Below are 14,213 nucleotides of genomic sequence, written 5' to 3'. Positions count from 1 at the left end.
CTTGCGAGAACACGCTGAGTGAATTGCTGCAACAAAGCTGAGTGCTGCATATACAAATGCAGTTCAATGTATTGACAAATAGGAATGGAATTTAAAATTGCAGATATGCATCATCTGAAGACATGAGCTTATATATACAGAAAAAAGCCCACAAGTGTAAGGCATATTTGAAGCTTCTAGGCTAAAATATTTCTGAAAAAGAAAATGCAAAAGCTGTGCAAAATACCACTGCTATTTACTTTTTAAACATCCATAGACAGGAAATGCCCTATGTCAGTCTTCATTTTGTTCAAAATGCCCACTGGCCAGTGAATGCAGATGCTGAATGCAAAGCAGAAATTTTTTTAAAACAATTTAATGCATTCGGTGAAGGGAGACTATAAATTAGCCTTATCAGAGAAAGTCTTAACTATTGAAAAATTGCTTCCTCCCCATAAACATAGGGAGGATTCGTAGATCATAAGGCTAAAAGGGACAATCAGGGGGCGTGCTGTTTCTAACATGTAGCATGTTGGCCCATATTGGGTATTTCTGAAATTAGGCACAGGAAAACCTATAGCTTGAGCCAGGGTAGGCAGTGACACGACTATAATCAACTTTCTGAATTGGACAGAGATGGAACATATAGCACGCGCTCATCAGTGAGTTACACAGTCACTGCAAACCGCTTGGGTTTCTTTTTCCTGCTGGTAATGTAATTAGAGTTCATATATTTCCCACTACTGTCCTTTTATCTTGTGTCTCTTTCATGTTTCTCTGTCTCACTATCACCTTCATGCTAATGAGACACTCCTTGGTGAGTTAAACACTTGTCATTACCTTAGTATAAGTAAGTGGGCACATTGGATATGTGAGCCTTACCTGTTCTGAATCAACAGGACGTTTTATTTCTGTGCTTTGTGTTAGCAACTTGGTGTCAGTGTATCCATGTATTCCCAAAGCTCAGGGTTGCAGCTGAGGGAGCTAGGCAAGGAAAGGCATTAAGATAAAAACATTAAAAAAAAAAAAATCTTCCCCGCCCTCACATGTGCTGGTATTGTATCAATCCCAAGAAGCCCCATGAATTAAGATGAGGTGAAAACGCCAGCAATCCCTTGCCCTTTTATCTCCACTGTAATGAAGTCATGTCTTGCTGTTTAACTTTCGTGGTACAATTAAGATTGTTACTTCCTTGTGTGATTCACTGCAGGGAAAGTGGATTCAGAAAATTTTCAAGGGCAAAAAAAGACACAAGTCAGAGGAGCAAGTAGGTGGAAATGGAGGTCTTTTTCCAAGTTATTTCTTTCCAAGTCACATTAAAAAGAACTATAGGAGCAAGTCTTGCTTCCATCAGCATGTAGTGACTGCAAATAATATTTGTTCTTGGGGCATTATCAAAAGCCCCCTAACTCAGGAGAAGATGCCAGTTGACTTCAAGGAGTTAGTAGGGGGAGGTGTGTATGAGACAAATAAAGGTCAAGCACTTAAAAGCCAATGGGCTAATCGTTGTTTGAGCCCACAGATTTCTTTCTGGTTTTTGGATCTGATGTTTAAAAATGTGAGCTCAAAATTCATGTCATTAATGCACAGAAGTATTTTACAGTGAGAGCTAAGAGAGTAATAATCATTTTTAATGCCATTTGTCATGGAACTGCATATAGATTCTCTGCCCGATCCACCTAAAATGAAGTGTCTCTGCTAGACAAAGCCAGTCGTTCCCCGGACACTGGATGAAGTAGCTTTCTGCTTTGTAGATTTTTGCTGTATTGCATTTGCAGGTGCCTCATATTTAGTCACAGACGGCAAATAATCAGAATTTATCTGAATAAAATTTTCCTGAGTCTTCTGCCTGAATGTCCTCACTGTCTGTTCCCAGCCAAACTGCCTTTCCAGTTCTTTTCCCTGCATTTCTGCATAGTTCATTGCCCTCATTCCACCACTGGGGCCCGACAGTTTTATTTGATGTCCTTCTCTCGGCTATACACATCTGTTTAGGCCAGTGGCTTTCAGACTGTGATGCAGGGAGTCTCAGTGCGAAGGAAGAGGAGGTCGCCACGATTTACCTCTGTAGAGCTCTCTGAGATGTCGCTAGGGAAAGCACAGTTATTGTCATTAAGTTTAGATTTGCTAGCGCATGGCCTGCACTCCCATGTGAAAACTCTAAAGGGCTGCAAATCCAAAAAGCATCGCTGCAGGTTGTGTTGTGGAGGAGGAGGAACATAGCTCTGTACTGCACAGCTCCTGCCTCATGGGCGCGTGCCGGAAGAGCTCCTCTGGGACAGATACGCGCTCTTCCCAACCAGTACCGTGTCCGACTCTCTCCTGAAGTGGCTGCTGTGTGTCTTTTTCGTTTCGAAGTTATCAAGATGGTAGGTTTGCTGATGTACTAATGGAGCAACAGTCACAGTGGTTGTTGTGGGGCACTGGATTTTGGCTATTTTTGCCTTGGTGGGCTAGGTGATGCAGAAGCACACAGCCAAGCATTTACATCAGGGACACACTGAGCAATATCAGCATTAAAACCAAAATTCATTTTCAAGCAACCAGCATTTCTTTCTGGGGAAACACTCCAAGGAAGCATAGCAAGAAATTAAAAAAAAAAAAAAGTCTCTGAAACATCTCTCAGGGGAATTTTGCTCCCCAAGTTGCTGATCTTGTTGGTATTGATAAGGGAGAAAAGGGAAGACCCCACACTGGTCTTGGTTAACTGTATTTATACATATTGTGGGGCAGGATTTTCGTCAGCTGAGAGTTACATCTCTACAGAAGTCTTCTTATCTTTTGGCTTTGGGCTCTACTACTGCTTTGCAAATACACAATGCAAAGTACTAGTTCGCTGCATCCACCACACCTGATTATTTGGCTTTCATTTGTATGCCCAGTCATTGTAATGAACATCATGTGGTACTGGCTGTCAAAAAGGGCCTTTCTGGCTAATGAAAACTCCAGTTTCTGCTACAGTTCCACAGTTACAGTTCTTCCCCCACCAGCAGGGGATTAGCCCAAGAGCTTCGTAATGCCCAGATTCTGCACTGCCCAGATTGTCCTCCATTCAGTGATGAGATTTTTTCAAAATACGTAGTGGTGAGATCTGTTGCAAGACAACCAAATCAACCAGCTGAAGCTGCCCTGTGGTCCCAAACATGGATGTTCCGGTGTAGGGGAGGCTGTGTCTCTGCCCTCCCCTCTGGGAGGCTGTGCACATGGAGAGGCACAGTCCCATGGGAAGCAGGTTGCCAGAGCGAATGGTTCCCCTCTCCCCCAGCAATGCCTCTGCTAGTGCAGTAAACTGTGCCAGACATAAAGCTGTTATTAATTCCTTATCCTCAGCTCACGCTGGATCAAGGACCAAGATATGATTTCTTTAGTCGCAGTGAAGCTCTAGGGCTGGACATCTTTGTGTTGCCCTGTGCTTAGGGATGCTAAATTCTGCCATGGAGCTCTGTGGAGGCAGTCCAGCCACTGCTGCACTGGTGTTTTCTATACACCTTTCATCTCACTAAGCCCAGTTCCCTCCCACAGTGTGCTCAGACCTATGAATACTTGGCCTTCCATTTCCCCACCTCTGTCTTTAGGAAACGGTAGGGGTAGCTCCTTGTCTTAGGCATCAGAATGAACCAGTTACCCCCGTACTTGTGATGTTTGGAACTGCCGTCATTTTAAAGGCTGCTTAAAGCAGAGTTTACTAGAGTTGTATAAATCTTTGCTTTAAATCCACTGTAAATACGTTACAGAATCTGCCAAACATGCATTAAAATATTTTGCTCCAGATATGCCTATGTCTAACCTTTTGGTTTCTAAGAGCTTTAATCAGTAATCTTCAAGTAGGAAGTTATTCATCTTTATTGCCAGGCAGTTCTCAGTGGTGGTCGTGGCAACAATCTTTTCATTGCTTCTGTGTTTAGTTGTTCTTTGACATGATAGAAGTCAGCTGCAGTTCAATGAGCTCACTATTTGTGCAACTTAATTGCTTGCTTCCTTTAATATGTACTCAATTTTTCCTTTTATGAGCAGGGTTGTTGGAAAAATTAAGCTTAAGGATATAGCTATCCACTGTTAATTAACCTCCTTCCCAAACACATTAGTAAAATAGGTCAAATGACTGTTGAGTGTTAAGTGTACCATTACTAAGGTATTTCTCAGCTGGAAAATGAACCCTATATTGGATAAGACAGGAGTTTCCAAAGGAGCTTCAAGGACTTAGGTGTCCATATCGCACTGAAATTCAATTAGATCCAAGTGCCTAATTCCCTTAAGCTGGATTTTGCAAAAGCTCTTAGGAGCCTATGTTAAGGAGTTCTGATTTGGTGCATGTTTAGAGCATGCGTGTTTAAAAATAGACTGCAACTGCTTCCTTTTGTTGCTCTTTAATTAAGCTTAGTGGAATCTTTGGTTCCACTGGGATGTGTGATCCATACATGCATGCATGTATGTGCATGCGTACACAAGAGCAGGCAAAAAAAGAGAATCGGTTTCTTCTTAGGTATTTGTACTTTGCATTAATAAGGATACTGCATGTGTTTGTTCTTTCAAGAATGACTAATATTATTCAGATTTGAAATTCCTAGAATAGCTTTGATATGTGAGGATGTATAAATAGTTTTGATGACTATAAAATATGCTCAGTGAGGGAACTGATCCATCAAAACAGCTTTATACAGTGATAGTGTAATTTCTTTCCATGTCAGGGATATATTCAGATGGAAAAATCACTTTAATTGCAGTGGTGATAGCTTGATTGGAATTTTGCCAGTTTATCCCCAAAATTGTACATGAATTTTAAAATCATATTTAGAAATGTGAGTTCAATTGGAAAGTTCTTCATTTTTTAGATATATGTATTTTACAAAGGAATGGATAAGGCTTAAGAAAAATGGAAGTTGGAAGAATTCCCGGTGGGAGATAAAAGGCTGTGTTTTGTTATGATTACATCTCCCAATCGCAGTTCCCAGGCTAAGTCGGGAGACTTACTCTGGAAGCCAGTGGGACTTCCCATATGTGTAAACTTTCCTCATCCAAATATTTTTGTGTGTTCAGTAGTGGCCAGCCAAAGTCAGAGTCCACCGTGCCAGGCATGGTCCATGCATGGAGGAGGCAACCCCTGCCTCAGAGAGCTTCCAGTCTGAAGAAGCGAATGGAGAGGAATGAAGCACTCCTGTCTCTGTTTTACAGCGCAGGGATAAAATGCCCAAGGTCACGTTGTGGATCTGTGGCCTCCTTGCAACAGCACCAGGAGGATTGTTATACCTTCAGGTTTTAATTCACCTTCATGCTGTAGTTCCACAGACAGAGAAGTGCTTGTCTTTGAACAGGTCTTCTCCAGGCATGCCCCAGCTGCACTGCACAGGCTGCGCAGGGGCGAAAGGCTGCGATCGCCCAGACCTCTTCTCGGCGCCATAGCTACATATCCCCTGTGCAGAGAGTGAATGCCACCCTTGCCAGCACAAGTTCTACTTCTGCTCTATTGTTTTTCCCTGTTATTCTAATATAGCTTTATAAAGGCCTTGATAGATGCAAGGAAATAGAAAGTAAGTGTATTAGTGGAGGCTAGGCTCTTCATTTGAAATGTCTTCCCAGTTCACCAAAGCCAGGGTCAGTGGAAAACTTCTGGCTTCCAGAGCTGTACAGTACACTCTCTCTCTCTTTTATACCAGATCAGAATGCCATAAAAAGGACATGAGGTGGGTGTAAATGGCATTTCTGCCAAAAATCAAGGCCCCTTTAGCCACTACCAGTGGTGTAATGGGGCCTATAATAAATGAGAATTAAGTCCTTATTTAGAGAGATGCACTGCAATTGCTGAAATGCTGCCAACGTGATACAAGCATCAGGAAATCGCATTTATTCCACGTGGCCAAAACCCACAGAGAAGCTCCACGAAGCACTTAATTTTTTAGTATGGCTGTAAATAATGTAGAGAATTAATACTGAAGCCCAGCGAACAACTTCTAGACATGCTGCTGACAATGTGTTTTCACCTTCCTTTGTAGCTGACGGTGGTTTTTTTTTTCACCTTTGCACTACAGTGGACACATCGGAGATTCTCCTCAACAGAAATGCACCTGCTGATACGCAGAGGGTCTGAAGTAGCTGAGGAGCTGCTGCAAGCCAGGTGAGAGCCTTAAGCTTTTAAAATGACTGCAAAGCTGCTGTTGTTTGCAGAGCGGCTGCTCTTTTCAGGACCACAGTGAACTGATACCAGCACCTAGTTCACACACCGCCACTTGCAGCAACCGAAGCAGCCTATTTCTAGATCCTGGGACACAGGGCCAAGAAAATTGCGCAGGGCAGTTACTCCTTCGTTTATCTATCTTCCTGCAGAGGAAAACAGTGTGAGGATTCCCAAGCTGGTCTGTGTGGAGCTGGAGAAAAGGGTGGCACTTGATTAAGCTGCAGAGAGGAGTGAAGTGTGTTAGAGGAGGAGTGGCTCATGTCACATTGCTTCTGTTGGGGACACCGTAAGGACCCAAGTGCTCTGAGCTCTTCAGTCTGGTGGACTAAAACGGTGCGGCTGGTGTTCCTTGGGGACCATCTTAAAATGATACCTTCACGTGGCCATGCGAGCTGGTAGCCACAGAGGGGACAGGCGGCTTGAAAAGCCTTTCTGCAGCAGGGCCTTGCTGGGTGGCTGGGATTCGTGTCGCGGGCCAGAAGGTGGCACTGCGGATACTGCGTTGGAGAGGTCCCGTCTGCTCCCGGCCAGAGAAGGAAAGTGGGGGAAATACTGTAGTATAAGATGCTGTAAACCGGGTTACATGGACGGGTACCAGGGATCTGAGAGAGCTTAAAGCAAGCAGCGTGAACGGACAAGGCAGCAGTTTGGATGTGAATGGTGTGAGGGAACAGGGAACATCCTGGTGCTTAATCTTCCACTGATTTCGATCTTATTAATCACAGAATCAGACTGTGCAAAATCTTGAAACTTGCAGTTTTACTGCAAACTCCCAAAGTGAATGAGCTTGGCAGGAGGTTTACAAAGTGAGTGTTGCAGAGGGTTTCTTGGCTTTGGCTGGGCAATATGGAAGGCTTGGTGGTTTTGAGCTGAAAATGTGCAAAAGTTTCCCTTTCAGCCCTTCTGGACCTGACTTGGCAGTGCTGGGTTGGGAGAACCTACCTCTTGTGTTTCTTTCTGTCAGCAAATAATCACCTTTTTGTCAATATTCAGTAGCAAGGGACAAAATGATGGACTTTGGTTTTGCTAAAAGAGGAGACTGACACCAGAAGGAAAGAGCAGGTGAACAATTGGCTATGAGCTCTTTGTTAATACAGAGCCCACCTCTGGGGTTATACGCCCAGCTTCTGCACCCTGTGACTGTATATTTTGAAGAGGATTTTGTGCTTGGCTCTGAGGGAACCCTCCTAAAGACAGTTTGATTGGGAATGACTCTGGAAGGCCAGTGGGTGATTCATCATCCAAACGACTTATCCCTCCCCCAAAGTTTCTCTAAAGTTTCCTGTCAGAGCTCATGTGCCCTGAGGAAAAGTGCTTTTTCTTTTTTCATTCCTTCACTCTTCACTAGCTACTTGTGTGGGTGTCCTGAGGTCTCAGAGAAAGTGGTGCTGTGCCTGGATTTGTCTCAGCTTAACTCCGCTCTGTTTCCATCCACCCCCGTGTGAATCTGGAGTCACATATTAAAGTTTATGGTGATCCACTCATGGACAGACTTACCAGGGACATCCGTCGAGTGGGGACTTCAGCCTTCTCCCAAGCATCTCTCAGCTGCTCCCCCTCCACTGCCACGTGGAGACACTGAGACAGGTGACAGGAGGATGAGGATATCTAGGTCCTAAACCTGCTAACCCTTGTGAACAGTCACCTTGGGTTGGGTTCAGGGCTGGCTAGGATTTGTGCCTGGGTATGGTGCCCAGCCTAGGAGCAGAGCAGAGCCTACATGGGGAATGCTCGGAGCTTGCAGCCCTAATGGGACCAGCTGGATTAAATCGTGAAAGGTGGCAGGTTTTCCTTCCGCTGTCCTGCTGTGGGTAGTAGCTGCCATCTCAGTGACAGTAATAAGCAGTGGGAGAGAAGAGACTTGCAAACTGGGAAGGGAAGATACACAAAAGCTGAGCAAAACCATGAAGATCAGTGTTTTGGCCCAGGAGCGTCAGCCCTTAACCTGGAACAGTGAGTGCTGTGCTTCAAGGGGGAAATAACTCAGTCTCTGTGCTCTGCTCTTCATATGAATACTTAAGAATTTGCTTCACCACAGAGGGCAAAGCTCCCAGACAGATACAAGAGGCTTGTGCAGGGGAGGAAAGGTCTGCTGCATCCTACCCTACTCCCTTTTCCCCTCTGTGGGCAGACAGGGTGGCTCGCAGCGTGACCAAGCGTAAATGGTGCGGCGCTCTGAATTGGCAGGGAGGGAATTTTATTTATTTATTTATTTATTTATTTATTTATTTATTTATGGTCAGGGTTGCACTTGCAGTTTAGAGCAAGCTGGTTTCTGCTGAAAGGCGGATGGATGTGACTGCGCTGTCCTGTGCAGCCAGCCCCCATCCCTCCTCTTTCTGTCCTGGTGGAGTCCTGAGGCGGGGAAGGCCGTGTACAGCTCTGAAGGGCACACGTTTCCTGTCTCTTCGCTCCTGGCAGGTTTTGTCTGCAGACACTGGCTTGAGTACCCCGTAATTACATTTTCGCATTTTTTAATATAGTAACACATGGCTGGGCTTGTGGTAGAGAGCCAAGTGATGTCTTTGGGCCATGAGGACTATAAATAACCAAAGGGATCATTTTATTTGGTTATGGAAGGAAGAAGGTCTTTCTTCAGCAGTTACTGTACAAACACAGCTTTGGTGCAAATAAAGAGGGATTCTTTTTTCTGTATGTTAGGGAGATACCCATGGATTCAGCAGAAACCCCCAAAAGATAAAAATTCTTTGAATTACGTTTCTCTACAGAAAGCTTTCACACACTGTCAAGCTGTCCAAATTATAGCTTTGTTTTCATTTTAGTTGTGGCAATTACTGTGCTTTTGTTAAAAATACCATTCTGTGTCAATTCTAAGCTCTCAGTAGCAAGGACTGTCTTAAAATAAATGTATGTACCGTGCCAGGCACAATAGGCTTCATCTGTGCCCAAGACCTTGAGGCACAACTGCCATATATACAGCAAATAGCTGGTTTGTGTGACAAGATGCAACTTTTCAGGTCTGGATCTTGGCTTTATGAACACCGAAATCCGTGATTCCTCCTTTCCCTCCACAGGGTGCTCCTGGGCACGCTGGTGTGAGCTGTATCAGACTGCACTCTGCTGTCAAGCAGCCTCCTCCATGTGCTCCCCAGCACCCCCGGAGTGGTGATGCCCCTTGCCCTGCGTAGCGCCCTGCTTTCCACATCCAGGCAGCCCCTGGATCTATGTGTTGCTCTGACCAGAAATGCTGGGCGTCAGGCAGGATGGTGCTGCCCTGCCACCAAAAGAATTCCCCGCCAGCAGTAGCCTGATTCTTCAGCATTTCTCCATGGGGTGGGTGGCCTTGTATCATGCAGCGCTGGGACGCACCCTGGTCTCACACCTCGGCGCAGCAGCACGCATATCACGCTAGCGAGCAGCCAGCCATCCCCACCACATGCCTCACTGATAATCGCACGTGTTGTGATTCTTCTAACTTGTGGAGTTTGTTTAGTGTGAACGACTACACATAAGGCTCAGGGCAAGAACATTTAGACCTGTTGTGTGTAGCTTTAGTTCTGCTTTGGAATAAGGCTCTCACGACCTAGTACCTGGGCCGAGTGCTGGATCTGCCATAAACAGTTTGTAGAACTTGAACACAAGCTTCTCCTAACAGAAAAGCAAAATGCTTGAAGGGACTACAAAGGTATATTGTGCATCTGCAGAGGTTACAAACCAGAGAGAGCTTTCTGTGCACCATGGACCAGGATGCCTGGTGCATCTACGTATTTCTTAATACTTGTGCCAAAATATAACCGATATAATGGGGCCATTTCTACGCCCATTTTGTGGATACAAAATATGATCAAAGTGTACTCTGACTCTGATAACCAAGCAGGTGAAGAGTTTTTACCGCAGCCTTTCTTGTTTCCTTTTGGGGAATGTTTTCTCCTGCACATGATCCAACTCTTAGCATAGACAAGTGCCAGACCAAGAGGCTTCATTCCTAGCGCGTGTATGAACTGCCACATTTCCGGAGGGAAGGTGCTGTTCATACAATTGCATCATTACAAAGAGGCTACAGTTGCATGATTGTCCTCAATTAGTGGTGCTGCCAGATCATTCCTAATATTTTTTTTTAGATAGGCGCAGCAGTGCAATGAATCTGATGTGTGTATGTTTTGATGTGGTGCACTACCAGCAGCAGTGTCTATCAAGAAGAACAACAACGACAGATGAAGTAGCAGGGTGCTCTCTCTATCATGATGGGGCAGTTATGGGGAAAAAGCTCCCATTGTTTCCACGGCCATATCGACCGAGGCCTACACAAGGCCCTCTTGATTAAACGAACTGGCAGCAGAACAGCAAGTTCTTGTTAACCATACATGCCGAAAGGCCCTAACACAAACAATCCCCATTATAAATTAGGCCTTTTACAAACAATATTTCAAGAAACTACTTGTCCGTTTTCCATGCCATTATGCATTTTTAGGATGATTACATGTTTCTGCTGGATAATGGCCTTTTGCCAAGGGCAAAATGGAGTTTCAATAGAACTCATTATGAAGTGAAAACTTTTTCTATTCCTACCCCCTGGAAGGAGAAAGCCACTCACAGATAAAGCTTGTGATATAATTACATTGCTTTAGATAACCAGCGACATTACTTCCCAAATGATAAGTACTTGTTTTTATCCTTCCTTAATCTCACGGGCCTCTTGTAGTCTTTTAATAGGAAGCGGTGGCAGCTGTGAAGGCCACTTGATCATTTGGGTCGGAGCAGAGTGCAAGGCTGCCCTGCTGATAAAAGTCACGACAGCTCCAGCTATCAGGATCGCTATTAGAGGAGGAATTGCTGTCTGCAAGGGCAGACTATGCCAGGCAACTTTTCAATGCACCGCTAAATAATTATGTTCCATTATAAACCTTTCCCTTCCCCCTGTTCATTTTACAGAGCCTGATCTTCCCTTGAATTAAGGCATGTTGTTCATATCTGCAAGGGAATATGGAATGCTGAGCTTTCCTAATGGGGATGTCAGGTTTTGACCCTGCAAGGGCCTGAATGACCACGGTAGGGGCGGAATCTTGGATCCTGGTGCTGTGCATGGGAGTTCAACGGTGCTCAGTATCACAGAGGAATTATGCAGCAGCTTTGTGACTGGGATCCTGACAAAGGCGGAGGTTACCTTGGGGATTGAAAAAACAAGGGGGGGTTGTAGTTCAAGCCCTGATCTGGGTTTCCAGAAACCTGGCTCAGTTTCCAGTCTTCCGTTGGAGTCCTCGGTTTTGATCAGTTGCTCACTGCCCTCACTTCCCATTTGTTAAATGTGAATGGAAATGATTTCTCCTTTTGGCCAACTCTTAGGATTATAGGATCTTAAAGACTCTGTCATCTGTACAGAATATCAAGATCAACAGGTTTTTGCCTGTCCTAGATGAGATATTCAGATGTTACTGTACCAGAAATCCCATTTCTCTGATCTATGACTCACGTGACCAACTTTGTTTATAAAGATGCCCATCATTCTCCATTAGATGCTCCCCCATCATTTTTGCAGGGATTTCATCTGAAGGGCAAAAAATAACTTGGTGACTGTGAGAACAAAAGCCCTAATTCGTGAAAATTCATTTTGAGGTGGCAAAAGCAATTTACTATACCCATATAGCAATTATTTAAGTTACTGATTCCAAGATTTCATTACTATTATTAAGAAGACAAGCCATTTACACTTTTATAGTCTGAGGTCTTTAGGAACACTAATGAGAGCTTTTCAGCACTCCTGGAAGGGAGGAGGATTTTATTGAGCAGGATCAGCTCACAGTGCCTAGGAGGGGAGTAGGGAGTTAAGTTGCTTGTGTGTGTGACAGTGAGAAGTCTGTCCTGACCGCTAAGGAGTTAGGGGACTCCCCCTTGCCTTTTTTACCTGATTCATCTCCCTTGGCTTATCCTAGAAGCCAGTCTCTGGGCTCCCTTGGGAGAGCAGGGAAAAAGGCACCTCCAGGTGACAACTTCTGAACATCCACACTTCCACTCACTAATATCAATTTTCAAGGACCCTAACGGAGGTGCTGCTGGCAAGTTACTAAAGTTAGATGAAGTGAAGCTGAGCTGAGGCCACCTCATCCTAATTCTGCTTCCCTAACTGTGAGAAGCCAGGAGAGCTGAGAGGAGGACTAACTCTGGGGAAGGTATGTACTGTCCAAACCGAGGGTGGGCGTGGGAGTTTGAGTGAGACGTGGAAGAGTGCAAAAGGAAAACGTGGTCCTGGGATTTAGACAGCGAGATGCATTTCTCATGCTGCCAGAGTGGTCTTGTATCAGGTGGGATGCTTTTATGGCCCTTTTAGCTGGAAGCCCTAAAGACATGTTTTTCTGTTTCTGGGTACTCATCTGAGCTCCATCTGAATTGCAGGTGAGCTTAGTGCTCCATACTGTCTACGTGAAAAATGCTGCAAAATGCAAAGTACTTTGAAATATCATGCTCTGGACACGCAGGATTTTTGACCTGTGCTGATGTCGTCCTCTCCTTTCCCTGCTCAAGAGGGGAATAATTGTATCTGCTTACACCACAGAGGAGACAGAGCCATGTGGAATTAGGGTGATGGGTCAGAGGAAAAGAGGGAATAATTGTATCTGCTTACACCACAAAGGAGACAGAGCCGTGTGGAATTAGGGTAATGGGTCAGGAAAAGGAGACAATGAGTTTGACAGGTGGGTGTTTGATGGGCACGTAAGGATGTGCACAACCTAGGCAGTCCTTGTGCTCTGAGCATTACAGGAGAAAAGAGAATGGGTAGTTAGGGACTTTTCACACAAACAGACAGAGGGGTTGAAAGCTGGTTGTGGGAAGTTAGTTTTTAGTTGGTTTTACAACATAGGTGTGTTTTATAGTTGATGTACATTACATAAATGTGTGTGTATTAACAGCATATATTTATGCTTATTTAGGAAAATAAGAGATGAAAACATATACATGTATAAAGAAATGTATGCCAGGTGGGGTATGCCTCTTGGGCTTGAAGTCTAGTTCTCTCGTCGTGTTTTTTTTACAAGGTCTGGGTCACAGACACAGCTGCCTGGATGCCCTGTGGAGGGACAAACACACCCTCCAGCTCCTGCCACATCTCATAGGCAGATTGAAGCACCAAGTGGTGGCAGGTCCCAGTCAAGGACTTGTAAACTGCCAAGGGAGTGCCAGGAGGGTGTTCCTTGTGGTAAGTGTTACCACAGCCTTGTGCAGCCAAGTGACATAACCCTGCTCCTAGATTCACCAAGCTCCGCCTGAAAGTGCCGTAGTGATGAGAGGAAGGAGTCTGCAGGCCTGACCGAGTGCGGTCCTGCACGGGTTGGCGGATCACACTTTTAGACAGCCCTGATAAAAGCAGCGGTGCTGCAGACACAGTGCCGTACTCCCCGAAAGGCTGTTAAATGCATTACTCGTTAGGCATTTAATTACCTCTTTTCACCTAGGACTCAGCTGACCTCTAATGACCAATATTTGTGTTCAGATGAACAGGGATGAATTGGAACAAGCTCTGAGAAAGTCTAATGGGAAGTGACTTCTTGCCTAAGGTCATGCAGGAAGTCTGTGGCAGAAACCTCCTCTACCATAAAGCTGTTCCTTGCTGCTGGAGTCACACTTCATCCCAAGCGATTGTGTTCCGTGTACCAGGCTGCGCTCATGAGGACAAGTGAAAAGGAGGAAATCCTTTCACAGTCCTGGGAACTGGGGGCTCCCTTCCCCCCCCTACCCCTGGTGATAGTGGAAAGACTCATTGTCTTCTGCAGACCTGGCAAGAGCCGTCATGAGGCTCTGCTGCAGAGCACAGGGAGGGAAACTGCAGGCCAGAGGGAGGGCCTGTGGCTGGAACATTTCCTGGGATAATGGGAAGAAGGAGAGAGGAGAAGCACAGGTGCCTGGGTCGAGACCAGCCCTTTCTGTTCTTCTAACAGCTGCCTCTGGGGCATCACAGCTACACACTTCTGATGCCGGGCTCCACACGGAAAGCTTGACCCAGAAGTTGTGTGTGGAGACCCTTTTGGCATAGGAAAATATGAAGAGTGTCCAAGAGGACACTCCAGAAATTCAGGTATATAGATATTATGCTGAAAAGACCAGGGTA

This window comes from Charadrius vociferus, unplaced genomic scaffold (genome assembly GCF_000708025.1).
Source record: "Charadrius vociferus isolate BGI_N301 unplaced genomic scaffold, ASM70802v2 scaffold49, whole genome shotgun sequence".
In the NCBI taxonomy this organism is placed as follows: domain Eukaryota; kingdom Metazoa; phylum Chordata; class Aves; order Charadriiformes; family Charadriidae; genus Charadrius; species Charadrius vociferus.
The sequence above is the reverse complement of the archived record's forward strand: the minus strand, read 5'-3'. Positions refer to the sequence as shown.